This window comes from Catharus ustulatus, chromosome 4, assembly GCF_009819885.2.
Source record: "Catharus ustulatus isolate bCatUst1 chromosome 4, bCatUst1.pri.v2, whole genome shotgun sequence".
NCBI lineage: Eukaryota > Metazoa > Chordata > Aves > Passeriformes > Turdidae > Catharus > Catharus ustulatus.
The window spans coordinates 64,475,895-64,503,317 of NC_046224.1; the positions used below are offsets into that span (position 1 = coordinate 64,475,895).

At 40.6% G+C, this 27,423-nt stretch overlaps 1 long non-coding RNA gene across 2 annotated transcripts in view; it reads right to left on the reverse strand.

Moving 5' to 3' along the window:
* Window positions 1–27,423, reverse strand: part of LOC116995003 — a 111,679-nt gene that overhangs the window by 27,843 nt on the left and 56,413 nt on the right. For both annotated transcript variants that reach the window (XR_004417631.1, XR_004417630.1), the window contains 4 exons: window positions 24,296–24,400; window positions 22,873–23,024; window positions 18,406–18,580; window positions 9,379–9,491 (listed from right to left, as the gene is read on the reverse strand). This is a non-coding gene — a long non-coding RNA (uncharacterized LOC116995003). The remainder of the gene's footprint in view (window positions 1–9,378; window positions 9,492–18,405; window positions 18,581–22,872; window positions 23,025–24,295; window positions 24,401–27,423) is intronic.

Consider the following 27,423-nt stretch of genomic DNA (forward strand, 5'->3'; position numbering starts at 1 on the left):
CCCAGAGCCAAGGCAGGGAGAGAGCGGGGCTGAGCTGCACCTGGGGTTAAACCACACCGTGCCGTCATGGGGTGGCCCAGCACAGTGTAAGCAGGTTCTGACTCAGAGCAGGGTGAGTGACTGCAGCTACAGGGAGACCCTGCCAGCAGCACATTCGTGCCAATAGAAAAGAACAGTTGATGGCATCTACCCAAGGTCAGCTCCTCAGATTTGGGAGCCTGTTTTCTTCCAGACACTGTAAAGTCACTTGTTTAAACGCAGCCAGTCGGCAACAATTAAATGCCTAAACAAAACATGCAGATTTGGTGCTCCTTTTGAAATCTCCCCCACGCCATGCCGTTTATTTTCTACTCCTCACAGTCTTAATTATCCAACAATCAGGCCACAAAATGGCGGTGGGAGTGAGGCAGACATTTTGTAGCTGTCTCATTGAACAGGACAATGGGAATGCGCCGAGGGAAAGGCAGGGACCCAAGGGGATGAAAGGAGCACGTAGCTCTAAGACAGCCCAGCTTTTAAGCCCTTTATCTCATTTTATAGCAAAGTTAAAGCCAAGCAGCGCTGAGGAGCCACCTGACAGCATTTGGCCACTGAGCAGGCAAAAATACAGTCCAGGGTAGCCCATTCCCAGCCGTTTCACTGCGGTGAGTGCAGCTCATCACCCATCTGAGCAGAGACTGTTTTCTGGGAGCCACATGGACTCAGGACCACCCATTGACACTGACTCAGTCACTGTAATCTTAACCACATTCTTCCCTTGAAAGTGCAGACACCAATGTTTTCTATTACAGCCCCAGGAGCTTCACAGTCTTCTGCACAGCTCTGAAAACACTTGCAACATAACATGCAAATGAACACTTAAAGAATGGAGCCTACACCTCCATCTCTGCAAGTGACTTTTGATTCAAATTTCACTGTTTTGTGTGTAATAAGACAGGGACAGCTAAGAACAAATAACACCAGATCTGATAAAAACAAAAAGCACCAAGAATTAATAAGCACGTTTTTTCTTCAAGTGTGTGTCCATCAGATTCCTTGTAAAAGTATTAGTACTTGATAGATCCTAAAACAAATATGCAAATCTTCAGGAAAAAACTCATGCACTCAAAGCACATGTTACTCATTAAATATTTAACTACCTGCCAAATTACTGGTTTAGAGATTTAGATATTACACAGTGTTTCCTGAGAGAAGAAAACACAAATCACCTAAAAAATAAAACCCCAAACCTACAACTTTCTAACACAGAAAAACTATTGTATAAATAAAAAATGGCTGAGGGGATTTTGCTTACTTTTTAAAAATGACACAGAATAAGCAAAGCAGTTGAGCTATTGGTGTATTTGGAAAGGTTGATAGATGTAAAAAAAATCCCAACACCCTGGGATTATATAATGCAAAAAAACCATCATTATTAATTTTCATGCAGCTCTGATTTTGAGGGATTTGTAATGTCGACATGAAACCACCCAAACAGGTAAGAGAGATACATTCCTGTACAAAGACATGCTGAATACACAGGTACTGTTCCCTCTACTCCACTCCTGCTCCAGTGTGATGCTGCTACTTGATATCCAAAGGACCAGGAAGAGGCAACCCAAGGATAGGAGACCCTTCCCAGAGTGCAGGTGGCAGAGTGAACCAGCTACCTGGATAAGCAGTTGGAAGAAGTGTAATTTGAAACTTCATCTCTTGGAACAAATGGTAGAAAGTCTGACCATATTAAAAGAAAAATACTCAGCCCCCAGGGACAGCAGGGTAAAATATTCTCAGAAAAGGGAAGAATTCAGCCTAGAGTTGGCATACGACACGTTTCCCAGTAACCCATCTCTAAAGCTACGGATTTAAAATCAACCTGGATTACAGTTGTCCTTTGCTTTTGTTGCAAACTCCCAAAATTGTGGAAAGAATTCTGAGTTTTGTTACAAGCTTGAAAGCAGGTCAAAGTTTAGGAAGAAGTTCCCCATAGGTTGTGATCCTTCAGAGTTAAGATAAATCTGATCTATGCTGGGAGAAAAGAGCTCTGAATTAACACAGGGCTTTATACTGAAGTGTGGGAATCTTGTGGTTTGACAAAATTTCCTTGCAAACCCAGGTAAAGTTCAGTGGTTTCTGTGATATTTCACAAAGACTGTCTGGATGCCTTTGAACTTGAAACTCAGAGTGGAATTCGGCAGCTGCAAACTTAAACACAGCAAGACAAAGATTAAGAAAAAATGTTTGCATGAGTTCCTGGGAAGAATACACTACATTTCACCTGCTGACACTGGAAAAGCAGAAATCTACACACCCTCCAGTTCCACTTCAATTTAAATAAAGACAGTAGGAAGGGGTGGCAGAGGCACATTTATTACATTTTTGACTTACCTAAGAGAGGTGGTATGAAGGAAACAAAAGAAAAGGACTGTAAGCAGAAAAAGAGAAAGGTAAAGTGAGATGATTACAGACAGATGAGAATAAGGATTAAAAACCCACCCGCAAGTATTGGGAAAAAGGTTTAGAAATCATACTAAAAATCAGGGAATGAGAATAAAAAGACTAAGCATGTTACTTATGGCATGTTTCTTTGACATGTTTTTTTCCTTAAGTGTAGAAAACTTTTTGAGCAGTAAAGAATTTTGATTCCACTGTTAAATCCCTAGAGAAAGAGAAAAAAAATCCTAGGTTTTGTCACCACACTTTTGTTCTCTGGGGTTCCACTTCTTTGGTGAATTACTCCTTAGCCACTTGGAAATGCTGGAAATCACATACACTGATTCCATAATAATATTCCCTGCCACCCCAAGTCTCCAATTATCCTTTAACTAAGCAAAGCTGTAAGAAAAGTGGCTGTTTGTATAAAATGGTCAAGCACATCACGTTGGGGGCATTCCCACAATGGTGCCATTTCTGCCTGAGGGAAGTTTGGGAAAGGAGGAGCAGAAAAATATTTTGGGAAGAATCACGAAGTATCACATCTGATTTTTTAATAATATAGTTCTCTGCCTGGTTCTGACTAATAGATATCCTAAAGGAGGAACTTAATAGTTACACACACAAGAGAAACTGGGATTGATACAGCTGTGAACATACAATGACTGCGGTTTCTGATTGCAAACCCGGACCAGAATGCTATAGCAAAAAATCACCTGGATAAAATGAACTACAGCAACAAACCCTGGAATGCTTCTTTGTTAGTTTAAGAAATACTGGAGACACCATTATGACCTAATGTATCTTTACATACATTCCTTCTTTGTCCATCATTTATGTAAGACCAATTGCCGTGACAATTGAGAGAACTGCTTCACTAAAGGAATGTCCCCTTATATTTTAAATACTGCTGGTTCCTGAGACAAAGAAATCCACCCCACAACTCCAAAGACACAAAATAATACAACACAAAAGAAGCCAAAGACAAAAAAAGAGAATCCTGCAGACCAAAGGAATTTTGTGGGGAAGGTGGTATTTCTGGTTCACAACGCCAAGCACAAACTTGCTGCCTTTTATAAGCTTTATTACCAACACCTCCTACACCTCTAACTTCATCTGTGTCCCCATGGCAAACCAATCCAAACCTGTGTCTTCTGATTGGGCTCCAATAAAAGCATAATGTAAGTATTGCAAGGATACAGCATAATACAGTGCTAAGAGCTCTGCACCCACTGAGACACCTGAGAGCAGGTGAAATGTGTTGTGAGAGAGGCTCATAAGGGACCCTCTGCACATCTGAGCAAACAGCCTCTGAGGAGGGATGTCTCTGCAGGACCAGGTGAGTAGACATGGAGATGTATTGGCTGCAGATATAACCAGAGCCTGGTGGGAAATTCCGGGAAGGAAAATGTAAACATCTTCTTTCAGTGCAGTGGAATACTAACTCTGTTTTCCCTGCACACTGCCATTCTTCAGACAGGGACTTCACCACTGTGCACTTTGTGCTGGCCTGGAAGGACTTCTGCCTATACCAAAACATCACCCAGACCACTAAGAGTTAACAGAAAATGTACAAAAGAGAACAATCACACATTGTCACGGGAGACGAAATTAAATATCCCAACAGACATTCCTGTTCATATGACATTCTGGCCAACAGCCTCCTCAGATACTACAGCGATAACAATGCAACTACTTTCATTACTAATGCAAATTCAACGGGAATTTAACGGGGTAAGTAGTTTAAATTAGCATTTTCTTTTAGGAATTCTGGGCTGGCAGCAGTAACATCTGTCTCTCTGAAGTGACAACAGAGAGCTTAAGCTTCAGGTCTGGCTGTTCTGCAACATGAGGCATTGCATTACTAACCCAGAGCTAGGTAATCATTCTCCTGCCAGTATTAATGAATTTCTAGCTACCTCAGAGTCCTTCCAACTAATGAACACAGGTACCACAAGTGGCAGAGCAGGAGGCTGGGCCCTAGTCCTGATTCCTTGTGATGCCACATCCAGGCAGTGCCTTGGGGCATTCCACTCTGGGTGCATTCTAAGGTGCAATTCTGGCACAGACCTCAACCTAGTCCTCACTCATGCGACAGTGACTGCCCCCAAACCCAGCCCTGGGCTCCCAGGCTAATTGATAGTGGCACAACCTGGCTGGATCAGCAGCTGCTGTGCTGCACCAACTCCAGTTTCTTTACTGCTTTGCCCATTTCAGCACTGGGAGTACTTGTCCTTCAAAAAAGGCTCCTAGAGGGCTTGCTCACTCCCAGGGAAAGCATGCTCCACAGATGGAGAGCTTTCTGTGAGAGGATGAGGCTAAGGTCCCAGGAACCTTTGTGTTGGGTTTGTAGTTAACACTTCATGCTGTCTTTTTTCTCCTCCCCATAAAGTATTTCTTTTCTGAAATCCTTTAAGAACTGTGTTATTAACACTGTATTTCTGATTTTACACAGAAGCTGATTTTTGAAGATAATTTGCAGCATAAATTCTGCCCAACTTATTCCATATATATTTTTTACTTTTAAAAGAATCCCTCTCAGCCAAACTATGTATTTTTGAGTAGGAATTACCTACTTTAGAATAGACTACAGTTTGATGTTCAAAATTTCCATCTTATATTCCTTTGCAACTGTGACAGAATTAATCTCACATCTTAATGGGAGTTTGCCCTTAATAAGAAAGCATTAAAACAAGCCAACAATAAGAAGGCCATTCTTTTGCTTTTTTCCGGTATTTTCATAGCGACAAATGGATCAAACACAAGATATTTTTTAAGGCTTCCCCCCATCCCCCTTGTAAATCATAAATGATTTGGTATATTTAATTCAAAATGAGTTCCCTGTGGATCAGGCTAACACAACAGATTAAGAAAACCTTCCCAAACCATGATACATCTTAGATGGAAAAGTACAAAAAATGTTCTTTTGCCATTTCCCCTCCTCCTTTTTCAACTGTTCCTCCTTCCCCTACACCAAAGGACCAAGGTCTCAATGCTAATTAGTCCTATTCTGAGGCTTCAAAACACTGTAGTACAGATTTTTTAAAATAAATGAAGGCTTTTAGACTATATTCAGAGGAAAATATTCAAGTGACTATATATTTGCTACACTACACTGATATAGCTGGTATATTTAGAGATAGATCCCACCTGCAAGACAAAAAGCAAAGGGAATACCTGTGGTTTTTGAGTCTGCACAAGTACTACTTGGTGCCTGTTTGTGAGAGGCCCAATGCACTGTTACTCTTGCATCTGCACCAGTTTTAAACCCTCCTAAGCAAGGTCAGGAGACAATTCCGCCCAGGGAGAGGTGTTTGCAAGACCTGACCAACATTCCCATGCAAGGGCATTGGCCAGACTCTGAAAATACTCCTTTGCAATACTTATTTGTCATAAGGGATTTTATTTGCAGACTTGAATGTCCTTTCTCCTGTCCTTCTCTCCTTACTGGTTACACAATACCAAGGGCTCCTCAGTGAAATGTAGAGCACAGCTGTTCACAGCTGCTTTAACACATGGACACCAGTCTTGTTACTGGAACAGGTTGGGAATTGGTTCACTGCCCCACTAAATCTGTCTGATGGTAAGTCCTGTTCTTGGAAACCGCTTCTGTAGGAACTGCAAGGTCTGGTCCAGCTGTGGGCAGATGTGAGGGCAGCAGAGGCAGGGGTGGCAGTGAGGGCCCTATGGATGTGGCTGCACTACAGTTCCAGTGCAGAAGGGTCCTACCTCCCTCCTGCAGCTGGACCAGAGAATGGAGGCCCACAACTAGAAGCAAAAGAGACAAAACAAGCTCTCTGTTTGATAAATCACTAACTCTTCCAGCTGGCCCAGGCAGCTGTGATGTCCTGCCCACCAGAACACCACAGAAGCAGCCTGGGATCACCACTTCCATAGGTGTTGGGTACCACACTTGGCCCTCATCCCAACAGAAACTGTCCCTTCCAAACATTTTTGCAAGAGTGGTAAAGGTAGAGACAAATTACTTACAAATAGCACTGCAAGGTTTATCAATGTCTTTGGAGACAGAGGCCAGTGTGCAGCGTGAACACACAAAGGCTCAGGAAGAAAAAGCCTCGGTGCAGCTCTAAAAGACTGTGAATTTCAGCTTTAGCATGGGCATGATTTTGGTTACTTACTACATATTTGAAACAATTGAAGTGGTTTTTTTTTTTTCTGTGTTTGCCTTGGATCCAGCTATTTTTAAGGTCACAGTCCCTGCTAAAGGAGGAAACTGTGTCTCTGAGGTATTGGGCATTAAACAGAGGAAAGAAAAAGGCACAGAGAAAGTAGCTGCCTTACAGAGAGAACTCAAATATTTTGTTTCCTTCCTTGTTCAGTCTGTAGTCAAAAAAGAACTTCACAGTAAAAACTAACTCATGTTTTTTTTTAAAAATGAACTTAATTCTGAATTCACAGGAATTCTTTACTAACTCCTGGAATCCTTCCCTGATAAATTACAATATGAAGGGACATTCCCACTTGCAGCTTTCCACCTGGCTTTTGTCTCAGAGCACATGCTGACCACTCACTCCCCTCTCTGTGGTGACACATGGTGGCACCTATATCCAGTCAAGTGTTATGTGCAAGAAGTCTTCAAACCTGGCAATACATATGAGGGGGTGGAGGGAAGCAGCAAATGTTTTGAGAACCTTGGAAAAACCAATCAAGACAGAAATCAGACACTGCAGAGGACACATATTTTGCTGTGACCACAGACTTTTGTGGCAGGAACCAGAGGAAACCAGTGCCAAAGGGATGGTGTGGGAAAGGACAGGAGCAAGCTGACAGGCTGCAAAGACAAGGAAGGAATTCCACTCTAGGGAAGAGCAGGACCTACTGATACCAGACTGCAGCCTGCCCTCTCTCTGGTCCAGGAGGTCACACAACACTTTACCACAACAGAGCTGCACTCTGTAGCTTATACCAGGAACTAACCCTCCTGGAGCCTCAGGTCTTAAATAATGCAGAGAAGATCAAAGCCAGCAGTTATTTAAAAAGAGGCTTCTTTTATAACTTATTTGCTCATTTGCAAAATACCAATGTTATTTATTTAAGTAGCTATGACCTTTTTTGATCCACTTCTAACGTAAATGCTCATGTGTGGTTGTCAAAAGAAAATCATGATAATAAAACACTAATAATACCTCAGATCAGGAGTAGCCCAATTAACTTTGCTGGGATAACATCCCTATAGAAATGGATCTGTATTGTACCTCTTGAGGCAGGGGTTACAGCTGTTTCCAATGTCCCAGGCTCTGCACTCACAGAAGACAAATGCATTTGGAACCATTTTGCAGATGCTTTTTTCTCATGCAAGTATCATGAGAAATACACCAAGATTTTGGGAATCCCTCCTTCAGCTGGCCTCTGCTGTTCATGTCATATACCAGATTATGGTGGATGCCTGGTCTCCCAGCTGTAGTGCTAATAAATATTTTGAGGTGCAGAAGATGTCTTCATGGCTCTAATTAAACAGATTAAACATGTACATGCAGGGAACAGCATGTGCATACCAATCCAGAGGACATGTAATGTCCACTAGAATTGGAAGTTTCACTGGAACAACATCAGGAAGGTCAGAAAATGAAAGAAGACTCTTCCATGCCTTGACAGTGGTGCAACACTAGACATCATCTGTTCCTTATTCAGATGTCAGAATCAAGATACAGTGGTTAAAGAAATGTCATTAGTATCTATTTATTACTGGAGCCAAACTGGGATATACAGAACAGCAGTTCTTCAATAGAAGATTATAAACTCTGGGGAGAAAAATGGGGATGGGGAGGTATATACAAGAGTTTTAAGAGTGGAAAAATAAGAATTTATACAAGTTACTCCTTCAAAAAGGGCATGCTCTGTCTCATACCCAAGTATCACAGTAAGGATACACTTTCTGTTTCAGTTCTTTCTCAAATCTGGGACATTAATAAAAATGGGACAGGAACCCATGAAAATGTAAGATAATTTTCTCTTCAGAAATTGTCTTTTAGATGCATATGCAATTTACCTTTAGGTGATATCTACATGTTCATACAGAGCCTCACTTGAGTAGGGTACACACCTGTATTTACTTTCCAGTGACATCAAAGAGCTATGCAGCCTTTTTTTTAAAAAAAAAAAAATCACCTGCACAGGTACTCTGTAACACACGTGTTAACGTAAGAAAGCGAAAATACACATCAGAGCTGACTGCTACTGGTGGGAAGGGAAAATGTGTGACTTCTCAACCCCAAGTAAACTCATTAGTAGGCTTTAATAAAGTCAAGCAATATTGTTAGCTGTATTAGCACCACTAAAGAACCCTGCAGAATGATAGCATCAGTACATTTAATAACTAATAGTATTACAGCCATAAGGTTACCATCTTAAAAACCAAGCTTTCAAGAGTTCAAGAAAGAGATTAAAGCTCCATAAATAATATTTACACAGTGAATACACAAGAGTTACATATATATATATATATATATAGGGACTTGTTTTAATTTTAATTCTCCTGCAATCAATACGTATTTTGGAAAGCAAAGCAAAACTCCTCAAGCAGATGATATTCTTCAATGTTGTGTGAACATGAGAATATTCCTCTTGATGTGCTGAGGTAATGCAGGCTTACCAAGAAAGAAGTTCTAACTGAAACAAGTGACTTATTAACTCTGAAAGAAGGTGGAAGTTGCACAGATAGGAAGAGCACCATATTGTACTTGACCAAAACCAGTATGCCACGCTGAGGCACTGTGGAGTTTTCCACAAGCTTAGGCTGTGGCAGGATGTTCTAAGCCTTCCTTGTATGGGGGGTTTGGTCTTCTAGGTCTCTGAAGGAAGAAAGACCTTCCAAAATGTGAACAGTCTACTGTGCTTTTTAGCAATGTTTCTTGAAAACACACTTTAGGTACAAAAAGCAGAAAAAATCTCTGTTACTACAAACAATCACTTTCTCAACTTCTTAGTGCACATTATGTGACTTACCAAAATACATCTGGTTTTAAGTCATACTACATCAAGTCTCCCTTGGTGGCTTTGATGTCATATCTGCAACAGCCAATGGTTAACAGATTCTGATTTGCATGTTATCAGTGACACTGAAATAAAGAACAGAATTTTGTTCAGAATTACGTTTATTCTCCATGCCTCAAGCAACACAAGCACTTGTCAAACTTCAGTATTGATGCATTTGAAAATCCCAGTGAGCTGTTAAAGACAACATTCTGCTCATCAGAATCCAGTACCAAATGATTAAACACACAATGGACCTAAGGCAATTTTAAAATAAGGTCTCATCTACCAAATCTTCTAACTGGTAGCACTTACTGTTCAGTTGATGCCCAAGAGTAAGTCTGGAGTCTGTTTTTAGTAGCGTGCTGTTCAAAACATCATCATTGCTTAAAAAAACTGGAAAATTTTCTATTTATGATTCTCAGGATTTTCACTGTGACCATTTAAAAAACTTATGAAAAAATGCCAGAATGTTGTAGCTGAATTTTGTCAGAATGCAATGCAGCAACCCGAAGTACCCATCTCATTTAGCTCCATGGTCTTGATTTTATACATTAATAATCTGATCACTATTTTTACTAAAATCAAAACTGAGTCCACATGAGCTGATATTGGAGAAACAAATCTCTGTTACTGCATGGCAATGTCAGAGATAGAGAACACAGTATTCTGGTGGGCACTGCAACAGTTGTAACTTATACCTTGGAGCTTTCAACACTGACTGTATTCTCACCTGCTGTAAGGTCCAACAAATTATGTGATGCAAAAATATCCTTTTGCATTGAATGCAAGAGACTAACTGGTGGGAAAAAAATCATCTATCTGTTGCACTATGCTTTTTTAGCTGGGAACAATCCCAAATTGCCCCTCAAGACTGTTCAAAGGTTGTACCAGAGTTTTTCAGAGCATTCAAGATAACATAATTTAGCTGTAAAATCCCATTTTGGATGCAATGTTTGCTATATCTGAAATTACTGCAAGCATCCTAGAAAAAGAAAGAACACATCATCTTCCTCTGCTAGAAAGTTGCTAAGAAGGTAGTTTTACCTTCAAGAAACTATGACTGCTCTTATTAAACAGAACATACATAATCATGGTCTTTTCTGTCATCCTTAGGTCTTGTATCACAAATATCCAACCTGAAAACTGTCACTGGCAAAATGGCTTTTAATCCAGAAGGAAAACACACCCTTAATGGAATCTGGACTGTGCTTTACTGCTTCTAAAACTTCACAATGTACTGATTCCAAGAAGAGATGGGCCTCCATTTTGGTAAGCAAGTACCAGCTTTTTAACTGATTGTCAGCCTGCAGCAGCTGTTGCATTATTCACATGTTCTTTTACCTTGCCCAAGGTGAAGCTCATTATTCTTTAAGGACTAAAGGAGTTTTTATGGGGCTTGCTAGTAGCCAGGTAGGGGCCAGTCTTTTCTCTTAAGTAACAAGCAACAGGACGAGAAGAAACAAGTCATGCCAGTGGAGGTTTAGGTTGGATAACAGGAAAAATTTCCTCATGGACTGTCAAGAATTGGAGCATGCTGCTTGGGGTAGTGGTGGAGTTACCATCCCTGGAGGGATTTAGAAGGTGTGTAGATGGGAACATGCTTTAGTAGTTGCCTTGGCAGTATTTGGTTAATGGTTGGACTTGATATGAGAGGTATCTTCCAACCTGAAGGATTCTATGATTCTGTAACACTATGACAACAAAATATAACTTAATTATCACAGAATCATAGAACCACAGAATCACTAGGTTAGAAGAGACCTTCAAGATCATCAAGTCCAACTCATCCCCTGTGACTCCACCACCTCCCCCGGCAGACCATTCCAGTACTTGATCACTCTTTCAGTAAAAAAACTTTTTCCTAATATTGAACTTGTATTTCCCTTGGTGCAGTTTAAGGCTGTGTCCTCTTATTCTGTCAGTGCTGCCTGGAGAAAGAGACCAACCCCCACCTGAGCACAGCCACCTTTCAGGGAGCTGCAGAGAGTGATAAGGTCACCTCTGAGTCTCCTTTTCTCTAGGCTGAACAAGCCCAGCTCCCTCAGCTGTTCCTCACAGGGTTTGTGTTCCAGACCCCTCCCCAGCCTCGTTGCCTCCTCTGGATGCGCTCAAGTGTCTCAAGGTCCTTCCTAAACTGAGGGGCCAGAACTGGATGCAGCACTCAAGGTGTGCCCTCACCAGCGCCAAGCACAGGGGAAGAATGACCTCCCTGCTCCTGCTGGCCACACCATTCCTGATCCAGGCCAGGGGCCATTGGCCTTCTTGGCCACCAGGGCACACTGCTGGCTCATGTTCAGTCATCAGTCGACCAGCACCCCCAGGTCCCTTTCTGCCTGGGCACTGTCTAGCCACACCATCCCCAGCCTATAACACTGCAGGGGGTTATTGTGGCCAAAATGCAGGACTCGGCACTTGGATTTATTAAACTTCATCCTATTGGACTCTGCCCATCCATCCAACTGTTCCAGGTCTCTCTGCAGAGCCCTCCTACCTTCCAGCAGATCAACACATGTGCCCAGCTTTGTGTCATCTGCAAGTTTACTAATGAAAGACTCAATACCTTCATCCATGTCATCAATGAAAATATTTAACAGAACAAACCCCAGCACAGACCCCTGAGGGACACCACTGGTGACTGATCCCCAACTGGATGCAGCACCATTCACCACCACTCTCTGGGCCTGGCCATCCAGCCAGTTCTTAACCCAGCAAAGAGTGCCCCAGTCCAAACCATAGGCTGCAGCTTTTCCAGGAGTGTGCCGTGGGAGACACTGACAAAAGCCTTGCCGAAGTCCAGGTATACAACATCCACAGCCTTTCCTGCATCCACCAGATGGGTCACTTGGTCATAAAAGGAGATCAGGTTGGTCAAACACCACCCACCCTTCCTGAACCCATGCTGGCTGGGTCTGAGACCCTGGCCATCCTGTAAGGGCTATGTGATGACATAAAGTATAAACTGTTCCATAACCTTACCAAGTACTGAGGTCAGGCTAACTGGCCTGTACTTACTAGGATCCTCCTTCCCACCCTTTTTTGTGAATGGGAGTCACATTGGCCAGCTTCCAGTCATCTGGAACCTCCTCAGTGTCCCAGGACTGCTGGTAAATGATGGAGAGAGGCTTCACAAGGTCATCTGCCAGCTTCCTCATCACCCTGAGATGGATCCCATTCGGTCCCGTAGATTTACGAACATCCAAGTGGCTCAGCAGCTCTGTGACTGCCTCCTCCTGAAAGACAGAGGGACCATTCTGCTTCCTGACACCATCTACCAACCCAGGAGGACAGCTGAGGATAAGCCCATTTGTCTGCTCCTGCTCGCCGTGCTCCCTAGAGTCCTCTTTTAATCACCCCACCGCTCGCTGGAGGAAAACTCTGCCCTACACCTGTATGGTTAATGAGAAATTATATTCCTGAATTTCTAATGACATAAAGCGGCATTAATAAAATAGTCTTAGGACAAGCTAGGGCAAGTAGTCACCAAAACACCAGAAAAACTATGTTCTGACACAGCTTAAAATATATTAAAACCATTCAAAATTCAGCTGATTCTATCTTCCAAGTCAAAGGGAGCAAAACAGCAGGAAAGGTTCACAGGTATAATTCATGGTGCAGCTTTCAGTGAGCACCTGTGACGGCAGACACTGAACAGGCACAATCCTTGTTACTCCTCAAAGCACTGCACAGAGAATGCACAGATGAACTGAAGAATCACACCCCAGGATGTCTGTGTGCCTAAGCAGGCTTGCCACAAGCACAGGGAGATGAGGAGAATCCTTGCCTGGGCGGTGACAGTTGTGATAACACTCACAGTCTAGCTATGAAGAGTAAAACTCTCCACAGGGTGTTTTATCGTGATTTGATCTTTAAGGGAGAAGTAGTATTTAATCTTGGTAATGACATTTTCTAGGAACTGTTTCAGAGACATTCTTTCAAGTGAGAGACTGAAATGTTAAGGGTTAATCACTCAAACAATGGGCCATTTGCCAAAGCAGCAGGTGCTTTCCTGAGCCCCCCAGACAGAGGAGAGGAAAGCTTCTGGGGGTGTGGTGGGGAAACCTCTGGTCTGCAGAAGCACTGCCCAGGGGCAGAGGGGTGAGCACCCACCACCTTTGTTCAGCAACAAGCTGGTTTTGAGGAGATAAGAAAAGAGGTCGATAAGAAGCAGATCCTGTGAGGTGGAATAATGCTTCTGATCATGGCAATGTCCTCCCTTACACCAGCTAGTGGCTCAGATGTAAAATTCCACCGACCCCGAGGAAGACATTCACACAGAGAGTTTTCATCCTTCTCATGGGGGGGCATAACCAGCTCAGCTGCACTGACCTGAGAGGCAGGCTCATATCTTAGAGGGTGTCATAAACCGTCGAAGAGCCCTGAAATGTCCCCAGACTTACTTTAGTGCCTTCACCAGTGAACTGCTCATGACCCACAGGGTTGTATCACAGTGTAACACTTCCCACGCCCCCAGGGGAGGTACCTGGGAATTCCCACCTGAACATTGAACCCACTGCACTTTGTGTTTCATGGATCAAGACTGAGACCATCACCTCAACCAACAGACACTGAAATTGCAACAATCAGCTCTTGTCACTGGATCCATGGGTGGTGATATCCTTCCTCTCCACTATCTACTCTTATCCTTTCTTCTTTCTTTTCCTTACATGTTTTCTTAAGTGATATCTTTATACTTTTATATTGCTGTTTTTCTGTAGATACTAATCAAAACAGCTACATACCTTCTTTCCGTTGCAACCAAACGGTTCTAAAATAAACTTGCTGTCTATCTCTCTGTCTCTCTAGAAACACAGTGTCATTTCACTCTAATCCACCCCAAGGGATCTATTAACAAGAACCACCACCTTCAGAGGTGGGTCATAACACTTCCCTCACCAAAATTATTTTTATTGTGATCAGTACAAATTAGGCTCCCAAGTGTTCTTACACACACAATGTCAAATTGAACTGATCTAAATCTATTTTCTTTGCTTCACAGATTTTTCTTCTACAATGTATATATATGTATTTGTGTAAATCCATATTCTAAACCTTATTCTATTATTTTAAATAATAGCTAGTAGTTGTAAAGACAAGATAAAATAAAATACAATAAATTATAACAATCTCTTAAATTATAAATAATAAATTAAAAAGAACAACAATATTCAGCTTCCACTGTCAAACCTATCACTTCAAACTGCTCTGCTTCTATAAGGAAATTAAAGTTTTATGCCCCCAGTACTGGGAATCCAATAGGAGCCTGATCCTTTGCACATGAAATGCCTGCCTTTGCCTCAAATCTCAAAGCCAGCTCTGTTCTGGTTCTCTCCTTCCCATTCCATCTGTGTACTAAGGATTCCTTTCCACTTTCCTTGGCCCATTATAACTGATACACATTTAACTATGCACATACATATCCATAAAATAAATAACATAAATAAATTCTTAGTTTTTATCCTCTGAAATGTGAATTAAGGAATTGCCTTTGGTGACAGTCTGCTCTTTTGTCTGTGCATTACCAGCAAAAGAAAAACAGTGCTCAATAGATTTCAATCAAGAATTAACAAGAGGAATGAAAAATATTTTAAGCAGTTCCTTTTCTTCACATGCTCAACTAAACCAAGCGTGTCTTCTCATATTCATGCAGGCAGACACAGTTTTCATACAATTATAAATAATCACTGAGAGTATCAGCACAGTAAAAAGTTAGTGGGGAAAAAACACATAAAAAACCTTTCGGTTTTGTTTATTTACCATTATTTCACAGCACTTTTTCCTATCATAAATCAACCAGTTTGGCATTGCTAAAAGAACCTTTGTCCAACAACAGCAGGATGAAAAAAAGAAGCCTTGGAATTATTTTTATTATTTTTTTACAACTTACTATTTTCCAATAAACTAAAAGCAAACCAAAATGGGGTTCAATATTCACATGGCATTTGACATTTTATTTCCTGTATTTCACTGGGGGAAAAAAGGGCAAGCTAAGCACCCCCCACTTTGGCTCTCCCATTTTGGTAATTCCTCACTAGTGTATGTATCTACAAAAGACTTCATCTGAATTCCAGTTTAATCTCTCCCTTGACTATCCTGGAGACATTCTGTTTAAACACGTTCTCATTTTCTTCAAGTTTTGTCATGTGCTTCTTCCCTGAAGTGCAGTGTGTTGTCCTGAGAGGGTAATACAGGTAACATTTAATACCTAATTGTAAAATAATAATAGCATTTATCAACGCTGAGTTCCACTGGCACTACTAATTCTCACAACATATACCCACATAACTGAGGCCATAAGCTCTGGTACTCCAAAATCCATTTTTAGATCCAGCAGCAGGGAAGGATGGAAAGAGAAGTCCCCTTGCAAGCAGACCAGTGACTAAACCAAATCTCTGTTCTGGTTCTGACAGTTTCCCTTAGGATTTTCTCTCACTCTCCCTAAAATACAGTGTTTGTGCAATCACAAGGAAGCAAGAAAAACAAAGAATCCATAAAACACATCTGAATTTCCCTTTCAATGGCAGTTCATTTGCCATTTGTAGTTTTGCACTGAACATTCACTAATTCAACAGCAAAAGAGTGGATGATCCACAAAGTCTTCGGGGAAGTCTTTAATTCCTATTTCCTCTGTGTAATTGTTGATAAAAATATCCTCTGAGTAGACACCAGACACAAACAGCTCTGGCTACAAGGTTTTAGGTGAAATAGGTAAACTATACAATATATGAACTAATACATACTGCTAATGCAGGTATAACCTCAAAAATCACAAGTTCTGTCTAAAATACACAGAAATTCATTTTACAAAAAGATCACCACCTTTGCTAGTGGAATACACTTCTTTCATCTGAAATGTTGCTGCATTTTTCAGACACCTGGAATCAAGCGGCTGCTTTGCCACACACGCTCCAACAAACACTATTTCGGCAAGTGTCACTGGAGGAGCCCTCATGTTAAACAGCTTACTGGAGGTTTGACACCCAAAAAAAAAAAAGACCTAAGAAAGCCTTCTTATAGTTGAACACATATTTGCTTCAAATATTAATATAATGCACCAGAACAGTGCGACATTTATGAACATCTGAAAACATTCCGGCCATGTGGAAACACTATGCCTGCATTCTACACTTTTAAGTTTTATTTTGCTCTTAATTTTAATTATCAAAGCAGATGGAAGTTTAAATATTGAAGAATTTAAGCATAAATTCATTAAACTTGTAAGTTTATTTATGTAAGCAGAGAAAAACAGAAAACTGAAAACAACTGCAAAATATTTTCGGTAATTGAAATAAAGTAACTGACATTAACGGAAGGGAAATCGGTATTTTGTTTTAATATGCAATTCTAATATAACACCTACTTAGGGTGGCATTTGAGAGCTCACATAAATATTTTAACATTCTAAATTGCATCTTTACTGAACTGTATATAATCACATTTATTATTGCAATTTTCACTGAAACAGAAACCTGGTAAACATACATTTAATCTCAGTACCTTAAAGCAGTAACAGAGCTGTACCTTTGCCTGCACTCTATGCCCATCTTCGCTGTGCCCAGGACTATTTCCAAGTGGAAATGACCCCTTAAGCTATAAATGCACAGTAAGATACATAACTGGCTACATGACTGAAATGGCTTCCGGAAGGAGGAGGCAAAATCTGAACTGTCACCTCCAACTTTGTTTCTCAGTGACATGGAGGCAGACTCCCACAAATAGCTGAAAGTTATATTAAGAGATTCTGTGATGTCCTGCCAGGGTCTTTACTAGGCTTCTAGAGTACAAAGGTCACATATTGTTTATTTATAGATAAGGAGGATACTGCACAAACCATGAGGCTTAGGAAAGCTTGTGCTTCTAAGCTAAATAATTCTGTGAAATAATGCAATGTACACCACACTTTGAGAAATTAATTAAAAGGTGTCTCCTTTAACTAGTTTTGATTTGAGAAGAAAAGACACATGTCTAAATCTTGCTCAGTTGGGGCAGAGCTTACCTTGACTTACTATTAAAAAGAAATCTACCAGAGATTCCTCCTCCTTTTGACAGACTGAGCAGTGTCATGATGAGGATTCCTTTCACTGTGTATTTGCAGAGCATTTGGCACAGCTGTATCTTTTGTCTGTACACACAAAACTCCTTTCTCCTCTGCATTTGATGGTTGGATTTGATAACCCTAGAGGTCTTTTCCAACCAAAACAATTCCATGGTTCGTGTAGCAACTGCAGATGCTGTAAGTACAATGCTATGTGTTCACCTTCAGCTGCAGGGCTTGGTTAAGGGTTGATTCTCACCCCAGTCCTGCCAATCACTTGGTCAAATCACTCCTGCCTTGCCTCTGCTCCCCTGGGACCAGGTAGTAGAGCGCTAATGTTTGCCAGACAGCTGTTGTGTGCCTTAATTATCTCCGCAAAGAGAAACAGAATTACTGCAAATTCTCGTCCAAGGACATTAAATGCATGCAGTGTCTGTCATCAGCAAATCAGTCAGTATTTTGAGTGCATACAAACACAGGCTGTTCTCTAACAAATAAATATTTTTTCCTCTTTTCAGTTAAAGAAAGGACTAAAGTAGCCCCAGTCCTGTAGTGAACCCTGCTTTACCTCCCACTCCTTGTTTATTAACAGGCTGGAAAAAGAAAGCATACTGTGCCTCTCTCTCCAGACACTGTTTTTATTTGAACATTTCTGATTTTCAAACCTGACAGAGCCTTTAATAAGACATAATAGGCAAGTTGAATGTCAGTCCCAAGAGTCAGAAAAACACTCCATTTTAACCTGTCTGAAATGCAGCAAACATCTTCAAGAAAGAAAACTAATTACTTCAGTATTCTGTGTTAAGACCCTTCTACTGTATCAGTCCAAAAAACAGGTGCACACTTGATATATATGGCCTCACTGATTTTAGAAGTTTATATTCATGCTTTTTGTTTAGGCTGCATTCAGTTTGATTAAAAACAGTATTTTCCCAATTCAATTCAGATATTAACTGATTTCTTACCTTATCTGAAAAATACATCTAATGGGGATGTTCCTAAGGCAGTGAAGCTGGTCATTGCTGGTCACTCCTGTCCCACAGAGGTGAGGGTTATGGTTTCCTGTAATGATGGGCAGGACCATTTTCTCCATCTATTGACTCTCACAGTTTCCTTCCAATTTTTGCTCAACAGCAACACCTGTGGGAAAAATAATTCCCATTTTTTACTGCTTCCAGCATCTCAAGCTACTTTTGACATGGCTTTTGATGGGCTGCATCTTTCACTGCCATCATCACTGTCCGCAGCATTTTCTTCCTGCCCCTGCTATCCTGCTGCCCTTATTCCTCTCCATCCTAATGATGACTTTTAAGTCATTCTGATTCCTTCCTCTTTACCCTCTGTCTATCAAAAATACTCACAAAACCCCAGAAAGATGTTTTGCTTAGACCCTGGGTTAAATGTCAGCATCCACATTTATCTCCTGCAGTGAAAACAGATTTTCAAAACAGCTTCCCTATTTTCCACTGCTAGTGACACCACTAGTGACAGATTTTCAAATGAGCACAGCATCAACCTGTTTCTGCTCCAATTCATATGATCAGATATTTGGAATAGCTCAGGGCCAACACAGTTAAGCATTTTTCAAAGTCCAGTCTTCTGTCCTGCAGTCTAAATAGGACTTCAGAATTTTTGACATTGAGACCCTAATCTTTCAGTGCCCCATTAGGTCATATAAAAAAGAAGGTATTTTGTCTTCTCCCAAGCTTTATTTTTTCCTAAAGAATTTAGAATATAAATGGATCAAATATTTTATTATACACAGGTTATCTTGAATTTTAACCTGGAACTCTTCTCATGCAGAGATACCACTGTTATGTTGTATAATGTCATGCATTATATTTATTATATTTTGCCAAAAGAGAAGACTTGACTTTTAAGATAGTTCACTTTCAGTGGAGACTAAGATTTGCAAGTCCAGTTGTGTTAAGAAACCTTCTCAAAATAAAATCTAGTAAGGAAAAATTCCCAGAGACAGCAAGACCCTACTGTAATTTAGTTAAAATCAGTCTCTCAATTATTATGATTTTGTATATTTGTGTGGCTGGTCATTTGGTTTTGAAGGAATAATCTCATTAGTCTACAAAACCTGGTGAGCAAATTGTAATCTTAACACTTTTCTCTTTCCATTGTTTTCCATTTAAAGCTGTTGCTGTGTTCTTATTTCACAGAGGGTGCTATGAAGGACAAACCATGCCTGCAGACACAGCGGCTCAGGCAGCTGAAGTTACTGATGTATTTATTAGCCCTTCCAAGGAGATCTTGTGTCTCAACACGTAACAGACTGCTGATCCATGTTCTTCCTGCCTTCTTTAGATTTCAGGGTTCCTCATGCACCTTTAACTCTCTCTACCCATTATTTCTCCCTACCATTCATCCCCCTTATCCCTGGCAAGCAGAAACATCCCAGAACACGTTGATCTCAACAAGCTCCCAGTTATAATCAGGGCACTACACAAAATGAACACTACCCAGCACAGGATAGCAAAGTGAAAAGCATATGGTGTTTATCCACCAAACAAACCTCACCATAAGTGTTGCAACAGGATTAAATTTTACAGAGAGGTATCTCCAGAGTACCCAGACTCTCTACCCCAGGGCAGCTCAGTCTGAAATACACAGAGGAGTTAAATGTATGCTCAAATGATTCCTTAACTGGAACCCATCAGGAGTTTTTCTGCTATTACCAAAAATGCCCATGCTTAAAACTGTCATGGCTGCTAAGACTTAACTTCTCTTGAAGCACAGACCCTTTAGGTTATAATTATTTCACTCAACCTGCAACCTGGTCATGGATTATTACTTAACTGTGCTATATCCACCACACTAACCCAAAGCCTAAACACCAATTACATTTCAAGAATACAATCTTAAAAAACCTTTTCTAGTTTTACTGTCAGATTCTGTAAGGCATCCTTTCACCTCCAGCTAGCTTGAGGTAGTTTCAAAACAAACAGAAACGAAGTGGCTCTTCACAACAGGTATGTTATGCTGTAGGACTACTTGTGAGGGAGGCTGCAAGGCTCACAGGGAGGTCAGGCAAGTTTACAGAACAGAAATCCACTTCAGTTGCTAATGAGAAATAAACTATGCCTGGCTGCATGTTTCTCTGGGGTGGGGGAGCACCAAGAGATCACTTAGCTGAAATATGATCTACAATTTCCTTGTCCTTACACACTTCCTTAGGCATTTGGGTTTGGACAGGGCTGAGGACAGGTGCCAGTCTGAGCAGCTGGACAGTCCTACTGCTGCAGGATGAGTCCCAGCACTAACCTCAGATATTTCAGCCCTTTCTGAAGGGAACTCTCACTCCATGCACACTGCTGTGGAGTGAATGATCAGCAATAATTAAACAAAATGCACACTGTTACACACTGAGGTTTAGCCAAATCCTGTTTCAGCCCACTGGCTCAAATTGAGCAAAATTTTTTCACAATTTTTAAACTTTATAATTCTAAGGAAAAAGCTAGCCTTTTTTGCAGTTCCACCCAAAACTAAACAGCTCCAGCCATAGTTAAAGAATAGTAGATGTTTTATGAATTTTTAATGCAGTTTATTGCACTTATATATTCCAAATTAAATTTAATACATCCAGCCAAATCAAAACTGCTCTACTGATCACCTCAAGTTCTACTGATCCATTAGCAAGTTTAATAACTTTTAATTCAACCTGTCCACCTGCACAGATGAGTACTTAGTACTCTTAGCTAAACCATGGAGCAAAAACCATTGAATATGAGAGAAACACACATTTGCATCTTCTTCACTCCTAGTAGAATCAAATGTAAGACGAAATGCCAACAGAAAAATTTTTTCAAGAGGCTGCCAACTGATTCTACAGATTCAGCTAAAGTGCAGAATTCAGTGCATTTACCCAAACAGATTCTCTTCATCTCTCTGCAGAGGATATAAGAACAAAATTAGAAAAGGGGCAGGGGCCATGGTTACAGTAACACAGCAACTTCACAGACTTGTACAGGCCTCTGTGAGCAGCTGAGGTCTTTTTTTCATCTTTCAGGTGAGAAATTTCAGATACTGAATCTTGTAATGGATTATCATTTTGCCAACTGAAATTTCACCCAAACACACTTGGCAATCAATTCCACCAATTATAATCCATACACAGTGCCTTGGCTGCAGCTAGCTCAAAGGACGTAGTTACTTAGAAACATGCTTTCAGTTTCAGGGATGAAAAGCAAATCTTCATGTTTTAAGAAAATTGTTGAATTGTTTAGATTGAAGGCAAAAATTTTGCCTCTTGTCTTTATTCTAAGCAATGCAGCAGTTTTCTTAAACTGCTGAAAAGAGCCCTGCATTACCAACACTGAAAGCAGGTTGATATGGCTTAACCAGGTGAGACTATCCTTGAAGTCTGTGGTCTGCATGTACTGTTGCAGGCTCAGGGTCAGCCTAACTGTTGTTTCTTTGTTTTTCTAGGTGTAGAGAGAGAAAAGCTGTATCTCTCAAACACAGCAACACTTGTAAGTAGCTTTGTTATACTTTGTTATAATTTGTTTAGAAAATAGTGTATCAGGGTAGTGTTAGAAACATGAAATGTTTGCAAAACTTAATGCAAAAAGCTTTAAGTACATTTTTCCCCAAAGAAGGAAAAAAATAACTTTCTAAAATAGCTTGTTACTCAGTTACCCAAATCATATACAGTCTGAAACTTCTAAGAGGAAAATCCGACTTTTAGAGTTTTCTTATTTTGAGGAATGATCACTGCCTGAAATTCAAAGTTTATTTTCCCCATATTGATGAGTTCTCAGAACATTATGGAGGTCAGTAATTCTCATCTAAAATGCTGGATGTTTGATTTGACCACCACGTATGGGCACAGAACAAGTCCGTAATTTCAACTTACAGAATGTTCTTCCCATCTATTGTCAATACAACTGGTGTAAGTCTTGTTTCTCCTGCCTTTAAGTGATAACTCTTTTGAAGGAACTGCATAACTGAGCAGTAAAACATTTTTTAATGTCAAGTGTACTTCTTTTTAAAAGGGTTAAAAGTATAAATTATTTAGATAATATTTAAATTAATCTTCTTACAAGAAAACAGTATCACTCTTCAAAGTTGCATAGAAACCTTTCCTAAGTCTACATCAGGGGATTCTGACAGCAGTTTCCTGTTCTTACAGAGAAAACTGTAGTTCTAAAGTGAGACTGAGGACGTTTCTGAAGGCTAATGAGCTGGCTCAAGGTTCTAAAACACTTGGTAGAAAACCAAGCATTTTCACCATTGACTTTACTTTTTTGGGATGCCATGACAAGCAACTATTGCACTGGAAGTCCAATGTTGGAAAAAAAAAAAGTAGTAAAAAAAAAAGTTGAAAAAAAAAGTTGAACAAAAACGTTTAAAAAAAAGAAGAAAAAAAGGGACAAAATACTGAAAAGACTAGTAAGAAGTACTAATAATACAAAATACTATACCATCATTCAGTGGTCCCATGTGTGACATCTGAATTATGTGCAGCAAAACCTGGTACTCTGGGATTTACTATCAATTTTCCATATAACTTATCTGAGGTTCTCTCAGATGAGGCAAACTGCATGAAGTCCCAGAAGCAGTTGGGTAGCAGAATCTGAAAGAGTACATCAACAGTGTCTATGAACCAACTGCCAAAACCACGGGAATATACACATAAAAAACAAGGTGAATAAATATCTGAGAGCTGACAGAGTGTGTAGTTGAGGAATTAAAATAATATCCACAGTGACCTTGCTGTTTACTTGCATCTGCTTTTCAGACAGTCACATATGATACAACATGCAACAAGAGTGATTTTTCACATATCAGTGATATAACCATTAAATATATACCCTTAGGAGGTACCTCTGCTTTTGTGGGTTTAAAATACTTAATTATGAAATTAGTTAATTATAACAGCTTAATTATTGCAATGAGATAATGTAAGACTGCAATGACTCTGCAAATAAAATGTTTTCTCTGAATGTACCTTGGTATTTGTGTGCTCTGCAAGCACAACTCTTACCTTTACTCCCATTAGCAGCTCATTTGCTTCCCCCAATTAATCAGCTACAGAGCTTCGTACAGCCAACCTCTGCCCTTACATCACCATACAAACATGTATGTAATTACTTGCTGCCATTAAGCTGTCACTTTGCACATCTATAGCATGTCTGTCATCACCTGCTCACATGGAGCATGGAAAAGGAATCACACAAGTGTTCTCCCTGCCTCAGAGACACAGAACATAGACTCAACAGAGCTGTGCTACTTTCTCCTAAATGTATTAATAAAACAAAAATCTATTTTCCTACTATATAGAAAATTAATTGTTTTATTTCAGCTGTATACAAGACATATACACAACCTAGAGCTCACAAAAATCCTTGAGGCCTGGCAAGTGACACAAGATCTCCGGCATCTCCGGAAACCAAAATGAATTTCTTCCTTACTGCAGGCCTCGCCCAGGACCTCATTCCTGAGGTCACTGGGAGTGTTATAATGCCTTAGCCCATCAGTAGAGGAGGGGCAGTTCACTCTGCTCCAGTGGATGTCAGAGTAGGATCCTCTTTCTCCAGCACTTCTCAGATATCCGTCAGTGCTCTGGGCAGTAACAGATGGTAAAATCTGACCTGGCTAACAGATGTGATGGACAGAAGCATCAACGAGTGCTGAACTTGGAGCTCAACTCTACCTTTTCAAAGCTGGCTCCATCTTCAAGTTGCATGGGGGCATTCTGACCAAACAACTTTCATCTTTCACATGACTTTTTGTTTATTTAGTAATTTTCTCACCCATTTTGTGTGAGTTAACAAGAACAAGAACTGCAGAGGACACCACGTGTTATGCACCAATTACTGGTGTAGGATATGAAAGCACAAATACCTGAGTACCTTGCAGATTAGTCTCCAGTGGCTCCTCTTTGTGTGCTCTGAGTTCATTTCACCACATTATTGCTTCTTCTTCTTAGGGCAGCTCGAGACAGACATGCTGGAACAGCAAAAGAAAAAACCATCTGAGTTTGAATTTAGTCAGAAAACATAGAATTAACACAGCAAAAGTCAAAACATCATCCTTAAAGTACTGTTACCCCCTTCAGTCTATTTGACTGATAAATGTGACATACACTGCAGAACAGGTAAACAAGCAACAGCAAACAAACCATGTCATCTCATAGGAAAGGATGCAAAATATTTGCAGTGTTCCTCTAGAAATTGTTTTGAACCTCCTGAACTGACCCACCCTCAAGTCTACTGGCAGTGCTTGAAGCTTTGCTGGATTTAGTGGCTACTTTGCCAACCCTTCTCCTGCTTCCCTTCTTTAGTTGAACCAGAAATGTGTTTATGTGTTTAACATAAGTACACAAATATTGCAACTTCACATAGAGCTGAGTGAGAACAGGAATGTCACAGAATGCCCAGAGTACACTTCATTTCACCTTCTTTGGTGTTTTCCTTGATTCTGCTCATCTTTCAAAACTCCAGGCAGCCCCACCAACCAGGTACTGCCATGGGCAATATCAGGCATGAGTCCAAGTCTCCTCTAAGCCCTGGTTCTCCAGGTCTCTGCCTCTCCTCACCATTCTGTCCATGGCAGATTGATCAGACAGCAGCACAGAGGTCTAATTAAAATCCAAATCCAGCAGCAAAAGACCTACATGCTTGTTTCCAGTTTCAAATGCTTCTTTCTCCTAAGATTTTGCCTTTCTATGAACATAAGGCTCTACACATCCATTTCAAACACATCTACTGTGCATGTAAAGTATTTTCCATAAAGGTATTCTTTCATTAAATATTGCTGAGCTTTGGACTCTTCTGAGTATTGATGCAAGCCTGAGATTTTCAAAACTTGGGGCAATGTGATTTTAGAAGATATAATCTTCCCTAACAGCAATTTCTAAAGATTTTGGGTCCCTCTGAAGATTGCTGAACCTGATCACTCAAAATCACTCATTGTTTTCCAATATTAAGGCAAAATAGATTGTAAAAAAGGACAGAGTGGCCAATATTTGGATGAGATTAAATGATTTACACATCAGAAACATCCCTTGGAGTTCAAAACCATGTCCTTTACTGGTAGGCAAATTCTGCCAGTAGCTGCAAGAATATAATCTCCCTATAGTAAACTGTAGGCTAGAGTGGAAAATTATAGATAAAGTAAATGCTGGGCACTGAGTAACTGCAGGAAGTCTAAAGCTGAGGATCTACTAATTAATCTTACTTCTATCAAGGTGCAACAAGAATAAGCTGAGAAGTGCAAAAATGCCTGAGAAGGCCCCAGGCTCTCCACAGCTGCAGAGGCACCTCATTGTTCTGGAGAATTTTAAAGCTGATCTCACATGGAGGGAAGATGAGACATTAGTTTTGCCTGCCATGCTGCTGATGCAGGTGTCTGGAAGGCATATTTACCCACACATTTCCCTTCATACATGGCCCAGTGCTGTGTTCCCCTTTTCAGGGCTGGTCAGGCACAGTGAGCAGTAGGGTGTACAGGGAACAGGGCAGCCAAACTTCTGCTGGCTTGCAGCAGGGAAAGCCCCGGGGAAAACTCTCTTTAAAAAAGGAAATATCTTCCTTGGAGTTGTTCCATTTCTCTGCTTTTCACAAGGAAGTATTCTAGACTTCATAACTTACTGGTGATTATCACACATTCAAACAGCAGCTGATACTTCACCTTGCAGACTGAACGGAACCCCCAGGACAAGAAGGTTATCACTCCTTCCACATGCTCTAACACACATTCAAACAAAACACTACCAAGCTGGAGGGCAGTTGCACACTTGTTTCTCTGGACTCTTTCTCTGGATTTTTGTGGATGTGTGAGTGCCTGAGTAACAAGCTTATGGGACTCTTCCTCCAAAACCAAGACAATTTCTCTCTGAAATGTGCAAATGATATGGCACCAAGTTCTTTGATTTTAAATTTGCATGGTACTATGGAGTACCATGCTTTCTCCTGCTCTGACAGAAACTGCATCATGGGTTCCTTGCAAATTCCCACTGAAAGCAAGTGGAATGTTCTCACTGGCTTCAAGGAGAGCCAGAATGGCTTTTGTCTTATTTTAAAGTATAGCAAATGATATCTATTTCCTTGGACAGCATAATATACCGTACTTGGTAGATGAAAAACTGCTTGATTAAGAAAGAGGACCCAACATTTCTCTTTTTAGTGCTTCAAGCCTTTCCAATGCCTATGGCCCTCCAGGAAGCTGCACTACTTTAACAGAGCAGTGGAGGAAGAGAAACTGGAAAGAACATAACTGAAATATGAGTAAACGACCTAATCTGCAACATAGATCTGTAACAAGTGAAGTGCAAGACAAGTTTCATCTCCCCAGCAAGTAGCAGAACATTTTTACTCAGTATTAAAAAGCATGAGCACTTTACAAGTTCATATACTTAAAACATGTTGCTCGTAATTGGGTCAAGTGAACATGATTTTTTCCCCGAAGTTTCCTAAAGCTCTCGCAAAGTCCAGAGCCTTCTTTTTGCATTTTCAGAGAGAGAAAAAACATTATGAGAAATCTGGGTTGCACTACACCTTCCTTTCTCAAGCAGAAGACAAAAGTGTCATTCTCACTTCAAGATTAACTTTTATTACCTGGGATATTACTGTGGCTTTCAAGTCTAATTTAATTCACCCCAATGTCAACTGACATAGCAAAATCTGACCTTTCTTCACACAGCCTGCAAAAAAGAAACCCTGGTAGGCTGAAGCACACAGACAGGAGCAAATACCTTTATCTGTTTCACGATTTGCACAAACGCACTCTTTGAAGCCTGCAGTGCCCACCTAGTAATTCTGAAAATCCAAGCCCTGCACATTACCACTGACACTTTTACTACAATATTTGCTATTTGACAGAGGGATGAGATCCACAAAGAATATCACTTAAAAAGAAATTCTCACCCATAAAGTCACTATCCTACTCCATAGGTCTTTTCTCTGCCAAATGCAACTGGTCCAAGTCTGTCATCATTTGTCCCATCTGCCTTTCCAGTGACCCCGTACCAG